This window comes from Castor canadensis, chromosome 6 (assembly GCF_047511655.1).
Source record: "Castor canadensis chromosome 6, mCasCan1.hap1v2, whole genome shotgun sequence".
Taxonomy (NCBI): domain Eukaryota; kingdom Metazoa; phylum Chordata; class Mammalia; order Rodentia; family Castoridae; genus Castor; species Castor canadensis.
In genome coordinates, this window is record NC_133391.1 from 119806454 (window position 1) to 119818518 (window position 12065).

Genomic DNA, 12065 nt, shown 5'->3' on the forward strand with positions numbered 1-12065 from the left:
TTAAAAGTTTCTTAAATTTTAAAAATTTTAAAATAAGGAGAATTACAGCCCTTACCAAGTCCTGGGATGTTTGTGGAAAATGTGGATTCTAGGCCTCTCCAAAGCATTCTTTTTGTTTGTCTGTTTTGTTTTGGTTTTGATAGGGTCTCACTATGTAGCCCAGGTTGGCCTCAAACTAGCAACCTCCTGCCTCAGCCTCCCAAGTGCTGGGATTTCAGGTGCACACCACGATACCTGGCTGAAAGGATTTGTTTTTAAGCAATTTCATCATCTGTTTCTCTGAAAACCCACTTCACTAGGGACTAGAGAAAGAAGAGCAGAGTGAGCTCTTCTTTATCCAAAGTGTTTAGGAAGTTCTAGGGCTCAGTTCTAGAACCTGAATTTCTCATTAGCATTAGAGTAGCCATTCTTGCATCATGTATCATCTTAACCATCCCCATTTAGTAGGAAGAGCACCCAGCACATACACACACTGTGACAGACATCAGAGCTTGGACAAAGATATGCATTTCCCAGGTAGGCAGGCCTGCGCTGGGGTACTGTGTCTTCACTATTGCACTTGGCTAACTCTACGTGACCTTATCCAACTTAACTGTATGTGCAAGATGGGGACAATAATACCAACCTTGATATTTGTATTTCTCTCTCTCTCTCTCTCTCTCTCTCTCTCTCTCTCTCTCTCTCTCTCTCTCTCTCTCCCTCTCTTTCTCTCTATCTCTGCACCCACACCAAGGATACCAACATTTTTTCCCATTCCATGGAGAATCTTGCAGAAAGCCTCACATCTAGTTTAGTACAATACAAAACTGCTGAAAACAGCCAAACGTGCCAGGACAGAAAGGACCAATTGTCTTAAGTGGAGTTCTAATTCAAGACTTGACTTCAATTAGTAATTTATTACCTGTTTAAATCGATTGTTGTCTGAAGTCATTTGTCATAATTTCAGAATGAATTTTTCCTAATAAGAATTTAAAAACTTTTTAGTTTCTCAATGTACTCTGGAATTCTCTTCCTGTGAAAATGCATTTAGAATATGAACAGTATGGGATTTTGGAATTTTTCTCCATACAAATACCTTTCTTTGTATAATAAAGTAAGTATTATTTGTAAGGACAGTGTGGGGTGTCCTGGAAAACTGCATCTTTAATTATGGTCCTGTTTTTTAACTATCAATGATGACTCATTGAGAAGCAAGGGCTCTAACTATCCACCTGTGCATCTATGAGCTGTACACAGCATCTACCTTGAGTTTGATGGGTCTTTGCCCCCGAGCTCCAACAACAGCCTCTTAATGTTCCATCTAACACCTGTTTTCAGATTGCCAAAGATATCCTCAAATCTCTCATAGGAAGCTTTAGGGGACTCAAGAAGGGATCTTGATTTGTGGTCACATTTTATAGTTACACAATATACCTACTGCCTTGATTAGTCAAGGCTGCTATTACAAATTACCATAGGCCAAGTGACTTAAAAAAAACAAAAACCAATCACTTCTTTTTCACAGTTATGGAGGCTGGGAAATTCAAAGTCAAGGTGCCAGCAGATCCAGGATCCTGGGCAGGGGAGGCCCCTCGTTTTACATAGCCACTTCTGATTGTATCCTCACACAGAGAAAGGGAAAATAACTAGCTCTCCAGCTTTTCCAGTAATGACACTAATTTGCAAATTCATGAGGACTCTATCCTCATGACCTAATTACCTCTCCAAGATTCCTTCTGCAAATACCATCACGTGGGACTTGGGTTTCAACATATGAATTTTGAGGGGCACAAACATCCAGTCTATTGCAGAGTCCTTAGATCAGCCCATGGACTAGAATCTGAGAACACAGCATCTGCCACACTCTCCAGGTGAGGCCTGGGGTGTGACTATTTCAGCCTTTGCTGCTAAAGGAATAGTTAATGGGGAGGCTCACACAGGAAGTGTCAAGGTGCTGCCAAGGATGGGGTTAGTTCAAACAAGAAGTTACATTTTCTTCCAAACATCCTCTGATCCCTGATGCAGAAAGAGAGCAGCTAGAGGGCTCTGGGAAGTAAGTCCTTTTCATTAACAGCTAGCCATTTTTATTTAAAGGAAGCAGCCATGGTTTTGCCAGGCACATGGAGAAAAGCAGAACTGTCTGGAGACAATAATTAGTAAGATTTGGTACATAAAGCAACAACAGAAAGAAAGATTCTGTCTCCTACTGCCCTGAGGACAATAGCCCCAGGGAACTTCCACAAGAGGACAGAAACTCACCCTCGTTTGTTAAGATTGACTGACTCTTCCCAGTGAGCAGGAATGGAGGCTGATGTCAGAACACACTGTGTATTCTTTATAGTTCTTGCAATTAGCTGTGTGTTCCAAATTGCATCTAATTACCAGTCACAATTTTAGTCATTCTCTACTATGCCTTTCTTCATTTTCATGAACACCTTTGAGTAAGTTCAAATGGAGATGCATGGTAAGGTGACTCTCATCATTATAGTGAAGGCTCTGATGCCAAGAACAGTAAAATCCAGGTGACCTGAGCCTTCCCACATTCAATCTCAAAATTCTGTCTGGGTGAGGCTTAATACACAAGATTCCTAAGTCTTAGGAAAAAAAAAAAAAAGAAGAAGCAGAAGCGCTCCATAAAATCAGTAGGAGTTTCCAGATGTTGATTTTGGCTAATGGCCCCCCAGGAAACTTTCTATTTTAACTATTTTACTTAAGTCAGGAATTTTAAATGGGAAATATAGAGCAAGAAAGAAATAGTTAAGGATCAACAAGGCACTAGGCATTTGGAATGAGTTACTGTAACAAGCAGCAAAGTCCACAATGGTTCATCCAAAATAAAAGCTTCTTTATCCTGGTCCAAGGTGGGTGTTCCCCACCCCCCCACTGTCATGCCAGGACTTGGCTGGCAGGTGTTCTGCCATTTTTATCATATAGTTTCTAAGGTCACCATAATTGTTCCCCATTCCAGGGGAAAGAGCGTAAAGAGGGTTGCAAGAGAGATCTGTGGGTCAGGCCTGGAAATGGCACTTGTCACTTCTGTTCACATTCCATTGGCTACAACTTAGTCACATAGCCACTTCTAACTACAAGGAAGCTGAAGTGTGGCCTTTGCACTGCCTGGGAATGTGAGGTCACAGGTTTCAGTGAGCAGTTAGCAGACTCTGACATAGAAGTTATATAAGTTTATTGCCCACTGCCTTCCACCCCCTCCCAACACACACACTTGCAGTCTGGAATATTAATTCGTCCTTCCTAGGGCCATTATAGAAAATCAAGAGATGGTTTTGCCTACAATAAAAAGGGCAAGGTAAAAGCTACCATTTACCAAACACTGTTTGTGTCATTGTACCTATGTGTGGCATATGTGTTACCTTATTTAATCCTTATTTTGTAGAAGAAAACAGACTGAGAGAAGCTAACTCACCTGTCCCAGGCCTCACAGACAGTAGTGGAGCTGGGATTTGAACCCAGGCTGCCTGGCTCCAATGCCCATGCCCTTAACTACCTCATTATAAAATCCCACATCTCAGAGGGATGAAAATACAGACTGCAGTCTGTTCCAAAGCAAAGCCAAGGCTCTCCTGTTTTCAATACCAGGAAAAGGAAGGAATGATCTTCATATTTTGAAATTTTATAAGTGACTGAACTTGAAATAGAAAAGCAGGAAAGCCTTTGGCCAAGTTTAGAAATCCTTCGAACTCCTTGGATTCTGCCATTGAAACCTAGCCGGCAACTTTCTGCTTTATTTTTAGTTCTTACCAAGGCACCATTTCCTGGATGAGTGAAGAGGTTTAAACATCCTTGAGGTTTTTGGACCTAAGTCCAATTTTTTTTTTAACTTAGTGAGAAAGAAAGCAGCTAAACCATGAGGCAAAAATACCTAAAATAAGAGCCCAACATTCAAATAGTAAAAGAACAAACCTAGGAAAGCAGGCGGGGGTCTGTCGTGGCTGAAGGTTGAAGCCCCTCAGAAATTTTACTCGTTCCTCCATTCTTGTCCCTGACCTGAGCCTGGGACCTGAAGGGCTTGTGATATTTTTTCTTTTCTCATTAACATACATGAATTGTACCAAAGGGTTTCAGTGTGATATTTCCATAATGTGTATAATGCACTTTGGTCAAATTCATGCCCTCTTTCTTATCCCTACCCACCACTTTTTAAAATTGTTAAAACAATTTTGACAGATTTCATTATTCTGTTTTCACACATGCGTATGAAATATTTCAATCCCCTGTCCTTTTTACCCTCCCACTGATTCTCACCCCCAGACAGTCTCCCTCCCTCTTTTTTTTACACTTGTTTCATTCATTTTTATTTTTGAGGTCTAGATTCAACATATGAGAGACAAATGTAATATTTGTCTTTCTCAGTCTGGTTTATTTCACTTCACATGATGATCTCCAGTTCCATCTATTTTCCTACAAACAACATCATTTCATTCTTCTTTACGGCTGGATAATATTTCATTATGTATATATGCACATTTTCTTTACGTGTTCATCAGCTGATGGACACCTAGGCTGATTCCAGAGTTTGGCAACTGTGAATAAGCAGTGTTTATACTGCTATAAACATGGATGTGCAGGTGTCTCTAGTGTGTGCTGACTTGTATGCCCAGGAGTGATATAACAGGATCATATGTTCTGTTTTTATTTTCTTGAGGAACTTCCATGCTGATTTCCATAGTGGTTGTGCTAGTTTACATTCCTCCATCAGTGTGTGAAGGGTTCATTTTCCCCTGAATTCTCCCCAGCATCTGTTGTTGTTTGTGCTCTTGACAATAGCCCTTTTGACTGGGGTGACATGGAATTTCAGAGAAGTTTTGATTTCCCATTTCTTTATTCTTGATTGACTTAGCATCCTTTCCCAACAGTGTCTGGAAATCTAACAAAAATAACGTATATCAAACTCTGTACACACTCCTATGATCTTTGTGGTTTGACCTTAACTAACCACCTACTAACCACTCAGGCTAAATCAGGAGAAGGAAGGAGGGTGTCACATCAGAAATCCCAAGTGATTCAAATTAGTGCATTCTGCTCACCTGTGAGCACCAGGGCCAGGTATACCCTGGGGTTACACTCATTGTGGTTGGTGGTCTAAACCCAGGGCCCTTGTCCTCCTACTGAAGCACCTCGATCACCTGTGGAGGCTGTTAGAGAACCATCACCTTTCGCCTCTGCTCTTATTCCTCTGGGTACTGCCTCTCACTACATCGTGGTACCTGGAGCTGTGATGGAATCTTTGCCTCTATAACCACAGAAAGATAAGAGGTAAAGATACGCAAATTCTCCCAGTTATCTACCATAACAAAAATGTCCTTCTCTTCCATGGAACAATTTCTCCTGAAGAGGAAGAGAACAAATTACAATGATTACTAGAATTTAACAAATTGCTAACAAAACTGGGTGAGGGGACAGGCCGATCACTATATTATTCTGAGTAGTATTCTCAGCAGTCATTTTGTGATTTTTTTAATATTTCAGAATAAATCAAATATTAAGGGGAAATATACTCAGCTGACTTTCTTGTTTCTATTCCCACTTCTCAGTGGCCTCTGGGCTACATGGACACCCAGATGGGAAGTGCAGCTGGAGTTCGTAATGGGTACAAACAGCTAACTGCTCAAGCTACTGGCTATGTGTCCAAACTTATTTTCCTTTACAGTTATAAACCAGTATAAAGGTATAATAAGCCTTTCTCATATTGTCCCACGTGAGTTTTTCTGTGTTCCAATACATCCTCACTCTGTCTCAAGGTAGTTCTAGCAATGAGTACAACCATTTTCTTATTAATAATCTCATAAGTAGTCTAACAGGACAATTCCTTGGTTACTGAGGTGGTCAGGCATTCCCTTTCCTTTGTGTTAAATTTTCTTCATGAAGTTTATATACATCATTCATTAGATCTATTCACAGGCAATATTATGGTGGCATTGAAAATGACATCTTTATAAAAGTGAAAATTCTGGTAAACAGAAACGAAATTGATGTTTGCATAGAGCTTATATAATTGATCTTGCTAAACTCTCTTACTAAATATAATAATTTTTCTTTGATCATTTTTATTTACTTTCTGTATGGAAATTTACATACCATCTCCAATAATGACAGTCTTGAAGCCTCTTTCTGTCATATCGTACCCACCAGGACTTCTAGAACAATGTTGACTGAAAGTAACAATACCACAACTAAAGCCTCCATGTCTACTTCAGTAAAATTTACCCTTCGTGGATGTACAGACCTTTGTGTAACTACTGCCACATCAAAACACAGAATAAATAGTTCCATCAGCCTCCAAATTCCCCCAAGTCACTCAGTACTTAACCCACATCCCTCCCCACCCCACTTCCTAGCAATCACTGATCTTCCTTTTGTCCTTGAAGCTTTATTTAAATCAATATTCCATTGCTTTTTATAACTGAGTGGTGTTACATTTTAAGGCTGCAAATATAATTCATTTTTATTTATTCACTAGTTTACAAACATTTTGGGTTGTCTCTTATTTGGCCAATTATGAATAAAAGCTGCTATAAGCATTTGTGTGTAAGATTTTTTGTTGACATATGTCTACATTTATTTTGGGTAAATACCTACAAGTAAGATCACTGAGCTATACAATACATGTATATTTAACTTTGTAAGAAATTGCCAAACTGTTTCCCAAAGTTGTAGCAGCAGAGTGGCAATGTGTGAGAGTTTCAGTCATTTCACATTCTTGCCAACACTTGGTATTTTCAGATTTTTTAAAAATGTCATCCATTCTGCAGGCAAATAGTAGCATTCTCTTGTGGTTTTAGTTTTTGTTTTCCTAACTAGTAAATGATGCTAAGTGTCTCTTTAGTTCCATCCATATCTCCTCTCTATTAAGGTATCTAGTAAAACCTTTTCTCTTTTTAAAAAACTGAATTGTTTTCTTATTGTTGAGCTTTTGGAGTTCTTTAGATATTGTGGATACCAGACCTTCTTGGATTTCTGTCTTTCAAGTGTCTTCCTTCCAGGTTGGTCTTCTCGTTTTATTAACGGTGTCTTTTAAACAGCAGAAGCAGGACTGGCAGAATGGTTCAAGTGGTAGAGTGCCTTTGCAGCAGGCATGAGGCCCTGAGTTCAAACCCAAGTACCACCAAAAAAAAAAAAAAAAAAAAAGCATGTAAACAGCAGAAGCTTTCCTCATGATGAAATTCATTTTATTAAATTTGTCTTTTATGGCTTGTGCTTTTGTCTCCATTAAGACATTTTTGCCTAATCCAAGTTCCTAAAGATTTTTTTCTGTTTTCACTTAAGTTTTTTAAAGTGTTCAGTTTTTATATTTCAATGTATGGTCTTTCCTGTGAGTTTTTTTTTTTCTTTTCGAGGCAAGTTATGGATAAAGATTCTTTTTGCCTATTTGTTTTTACAATTACTCTGATCTATTTCTACTTCTGATAACTACATATGTGGGGGGTTTCCACACCAATACTCTATTCTCCTACCCTCCAGATGCCAACTGGGTGTCCAAAAATTCAATGAAATTCTCACAGCCCACAGATTAAGAGCCCAGCCTCACAAGCTGTCCCCCTATACACAGTCAATCACAAGTTCCAGGTCCCCAGCACTTCTGACAAACCAGTTATAAAGCAGAGGTTCCTTCCACTCCCTCCTTGGGTTGAAATACTTGCTAAAACAGCTCACAGAACTCAGGAAAACAGCTTGCTTACAATTAACCTGTTTATTTAAAAGGATACTTCTCAGGAACAGTCAGGTAGATGGAGTACATAGGGCAAAAATTAGAAAAGGGGCACTCTCCAGGTGGACCATCCTCCCAGCACCATATGTCACCAAATCTCATTGTTGGGGTTTTTGAGGCAATTTCATAACATAGGCACAGTTGATTAAATCCTTGCCTATTAATGACTGAATTCAATCTCCTGCCCCTCCTCTCCCTAGAGGTCAAGAGGTGGGGATACTTTTTTTTTTTTTTTCAAAAGACACATTTGTTGTACAATCCATTTACAAAAGAACAGAGTAGAAATGCAGAAAGGAACACAGGAAACAAACATCAGGCATCCATATTTACATAGCAATTGTGGGCAGAACTTGAAAGGAAGATTCTACTTCTGCTGTAGCACCGAAGAGTTAAGTTTAAAATCTGTTTTTAAGAATGAATTATCTCAGGAAGAAGTTTTAGGAAGCTCGAACCTATATGATTAAAAATTATTATTGTCTTAATGAAAAAAATTACAATTTTTATCCTCTCTAAAAATCTCCAATTTGCTGGAGGCCAAGTAACCTAGACCATTACCAACTTTGAAAAAAATTCAAAGGCACTTAAATTAGGAATGCACAATTGTTTTAAAAATTAGTGATGTATGAGGAAGACTATAGAAAGTGGAGAGATCTCCCATGCTCATGGATTGGTAGAATCAACATGGTAAAAATGTCTATACTCCCAAAAGTAATCTACATGTTTAATGCAATTCCCATCAAAATTCCAATGACATTCATTAAAGAGACTGAAAAATCTACCATGAAATTTATATGGAAATACAAGAGGCCACGAATAGCCAAGACAATACTCAGTCAAAAGAACAATGCTGAAGGTATCATGATACCCGACTTCAAACTATATTACAAAGCAATAACAATAAAAACAGCATGGTACTGGCACAAAAACAGACATGAAGACCAGTGGAACAGAATAGAGGACACAGATATGAAGCCACACAACTATAACCAACTTGTCTTTGACAAAGGCGCTAAAAATATATGATGGAGAAAAAGCAGCCTCTTCAACAAAAACTGCTGGGAAAACTGGTTAGCAGTCTGCAAAAAACTGAAATAGATCCATGTATATAACCCTATACCAATATTAACTCAAAATGGATTAAGGATCTTAATATCAGACCACAAACTCTAAAGTTGATACAGGAAAGAGTAGGAAATACTCTGGGATTAATAGTTATAGGCAAGAACTTTCTCAATGGAACCCCAGCAGCACAGCAACTAAGAGACAGCATAGATAAATGGGACCTCATAAAACTAAAAAGCTTCTGTTCATCAAAAGAAATGGTCTCTAAACTGAAGAGAACACCCACAGAGTGGGAGAAAATATTTGCCAGCTATACATCAGACAAAGGACTGATAACCAGAATATATATGGAACTCAAAAAACTAAGTTCTCCCAAAACTAATGAATCAATAAAGAAATGGGCAAGTGAACTAAACAGAACTTTCTCAAAAGAAGAAATTCAAATGGCCAAAAAACACATGAAAAAATACTCACCATCTCTAGCAATAAAGGAAATGCAAATTAAAACCACACTAAGATTCCACTCCACCCCTGTTAGAACAGCCATCATCAGCAACACCATGAACAACAGGTGTTGGCGAGGATGCGGGGGAAAAGGAACCCTTTTACACTGTTGGTGGGAATGTAGACTAGTACAACCACTCTGGAAAAAAATATGGAGGCTACTTAAAAAGCTAGACATTGATCTACCATTTGATCCAGCAATACCACTCTGGGGATATACCCAAAAGACTGTGACACAGGTTACTCCAGAGGCACCTGCACACCCATGTTTATTGCAGCACTATTCACAATAGCCAAGTTATGGAAACAGCCAAGATGCCCCAGCACTGACGAATGGATCAAGAAAATGTGGTATCTATACACAATGGAATTTTATGCAGCCATGAAGAAGAATGAAATGTTATCATTCGCTGGTAAATGGATAGAATCGGAGAACATCATTCTGAGTGAGGTTAGCCTGGCCCAAAAGACCAAAAATCGTATGTTCTCCCTCATATGTGGACATTAGATCAAGGGCAAACACAACAAGGGGACTGGACTTTGAGCACATGATAAAAGCGAGAGCACACAAGGGAGGAGTGAGGATAGGTAAGACACCTAAAAAACTAGCTAGCATTTGTTGCCCTTAATGCAGAGAAACTAAAGCAGATACCTTAAAAGCAACTGAGGCCAGTAGGAGAAGGGGACCAGGAACTAGAGAAAAGGTTAGTTCAAGAATTAACCTAGAAGGTAACACACAAGCACAGGAAATTAATGTGAGTCAACTCCCTGTATAGCTATCCTTATCTCAACCAGCAAAAACCCTTGTTCCTTCCTATTATTGCTTATACTCTCTCTTCAACAAAATTAGAGATAAGGGCAAAATAGTTTCTGCTGGGTATCGAGGGGGTGGGGGAGAGGGAGGGGGCGGAGTGGGTGGTAAAGGAGGGAGTGGGGGCAGGGGGGGAGAAATGACCCAAGCATTGAATGCACATATGAATAATAAAAAAAAAAATTAAAAAAAATTAGTGATGTATTCAGCTTTCAATAACACTAACATACATGGGGGTGAAAATCCACAGATCAAACTCTCTTCAGGAGCCAGTAAATGGCTGGATCTTCCACAACCAGACATAGATTTTCTTAAGGGTCTTCCAGGCCTGGGCACTGGATCCCAGAACACAGGCTTTATCCACCCTCATGAACAGAGGACGTGATCCTCTGAAAAGCAGTGAAAGACATGCCAGCACATTTCCACATCTCTCCTTGCAAGGGCATATATAGCTTTTGTGTTTACCAGTTCTTCACTTAGATCACTGTCCAAACCTTGAAGTTTTTGAACTAGAAAACAGAGAAGACTCCCAAGATCTACCCTCTTTGTCAAAGGAATCATCTTCTTGAAATGCAAATTTCTGCTTAAAGCACATGTGATGTTAATGACACTGGATCCCACTGTGAACTTTGTCTTTTCCTCTTATGAATGGGTCTACCACCAGGTGACCATTCAACAGCCTGAAGTTTAACCTTATTCATGTTCTTTAGAACATCCAGCATGTTTGGAATACCGTCATTTCTCTGGCTCTGTGAATGATTACAGATGGTCTTACTAACACCAGAGTGCTGCTGTGTGGTTTCAGCTGCTGGATTATGGGAGCCACAAATATCAGTAGATCCTGGTTTGTATGGGAGGAAAACATGGAGGCCGAAGAGAAGAAAACTGAGGAGAAGGTAGTGGAGGAGGAGGAGAAAGCACTGATCTTGGCAACTCATCTGGTTCCACACTCAGCTGAGCAGCCCCTGATGATGGCACTTGTCCCATACCACTGGGTGCCTCATTCGAGTCAAAGGAATCAGAATTTGTTCTGTTTCTCAGTTCCTTCACTTGCACAATTGCAGCAACCTGACAGCGAAGAAAAGCTAGCTCATCTTCAAGGGCAGCTATTTTTTTAATTGCAGCTTCACTCACAGGCAGAGAATTTTCCACTCGTTTGTTCTGTCTTACAGCAGGTAACAATGGCTCCCAAACTAGTTGCAAAGGATGGAAAAATTCAATTTTTTCTTCTTCATTTTTCCAAATGCCATTTTGACATCTCAAGTAACAGGCTTCTTCATCATTCACCACATACAAAACATCAGCAAAAGATGGAACCACAGGTTTACAATTACCAGACTCCACAGAGTTCAAGGGTGGGATCAACTGTTAGCCAGAAAAAGTCCTGGAGAAGTTACTGTGTAGTTTAAGTGTGCAGCAATGCTGGCTCCCTCTCATCTACCACAAACCATCAAGACAAGCTCAGAATTAGATCTTCAACACGGCTCTACAGGAAGCATTTCTCCAATAATACAAACAATACTCCGAGCTGACCCACAGTATTTATTTTCCCAAATCAGCAAAACCTGGTCTTTGGGAACACCAAAATATGCCAGCATCTATCTTAAGATATTCACTCTGAGAGGCACTGATAAAGCAAATTCAAGGACACATCATCAGTTTCTTGGTACCTTCCTCCAGACTGGGTAGGAAGCGGCCAGCAGGCGGCGGGCGTTATGGAAACGTATCACTGAATCCTGAATCGCAGGGTGCGCCGGTGCTGGTGCAGAGTGCTCAGAGGCCGAGCCAGGTCGCCAGCACCCCTAAGACCATAGGCCACAGGCGGCAGCCACGCACCCACCGCAGGGTAGGCGCGGGGTCTCGCGGTGCGGGAGAACCCCTCTGGAGCCGGGAGATACTGGCACCAAAAGCATAGGATGGAGAAAAGACAGTCTCTTCAACGAATGGTGCTGGGAAAAGTGGTTATCTGCCTGCAGAAAACTA

The 12065-nt window shown here is 40.1% G+C and overlaps 1 pseudogene; it reads right to left on the reverse strand.

Annotated features, from left to right (window-relative positions):
• Nucleotides 1-10563: 10563 nt before the first annotated feature.
• On the reverse strand, nucleotides 10564-11704 carry LOC141410483 (mitochondrial fission regulator 2-like; annotated as a pseudogene).
• Nucleotides 11705-12065: the final 361 nt, after the last annotated feature.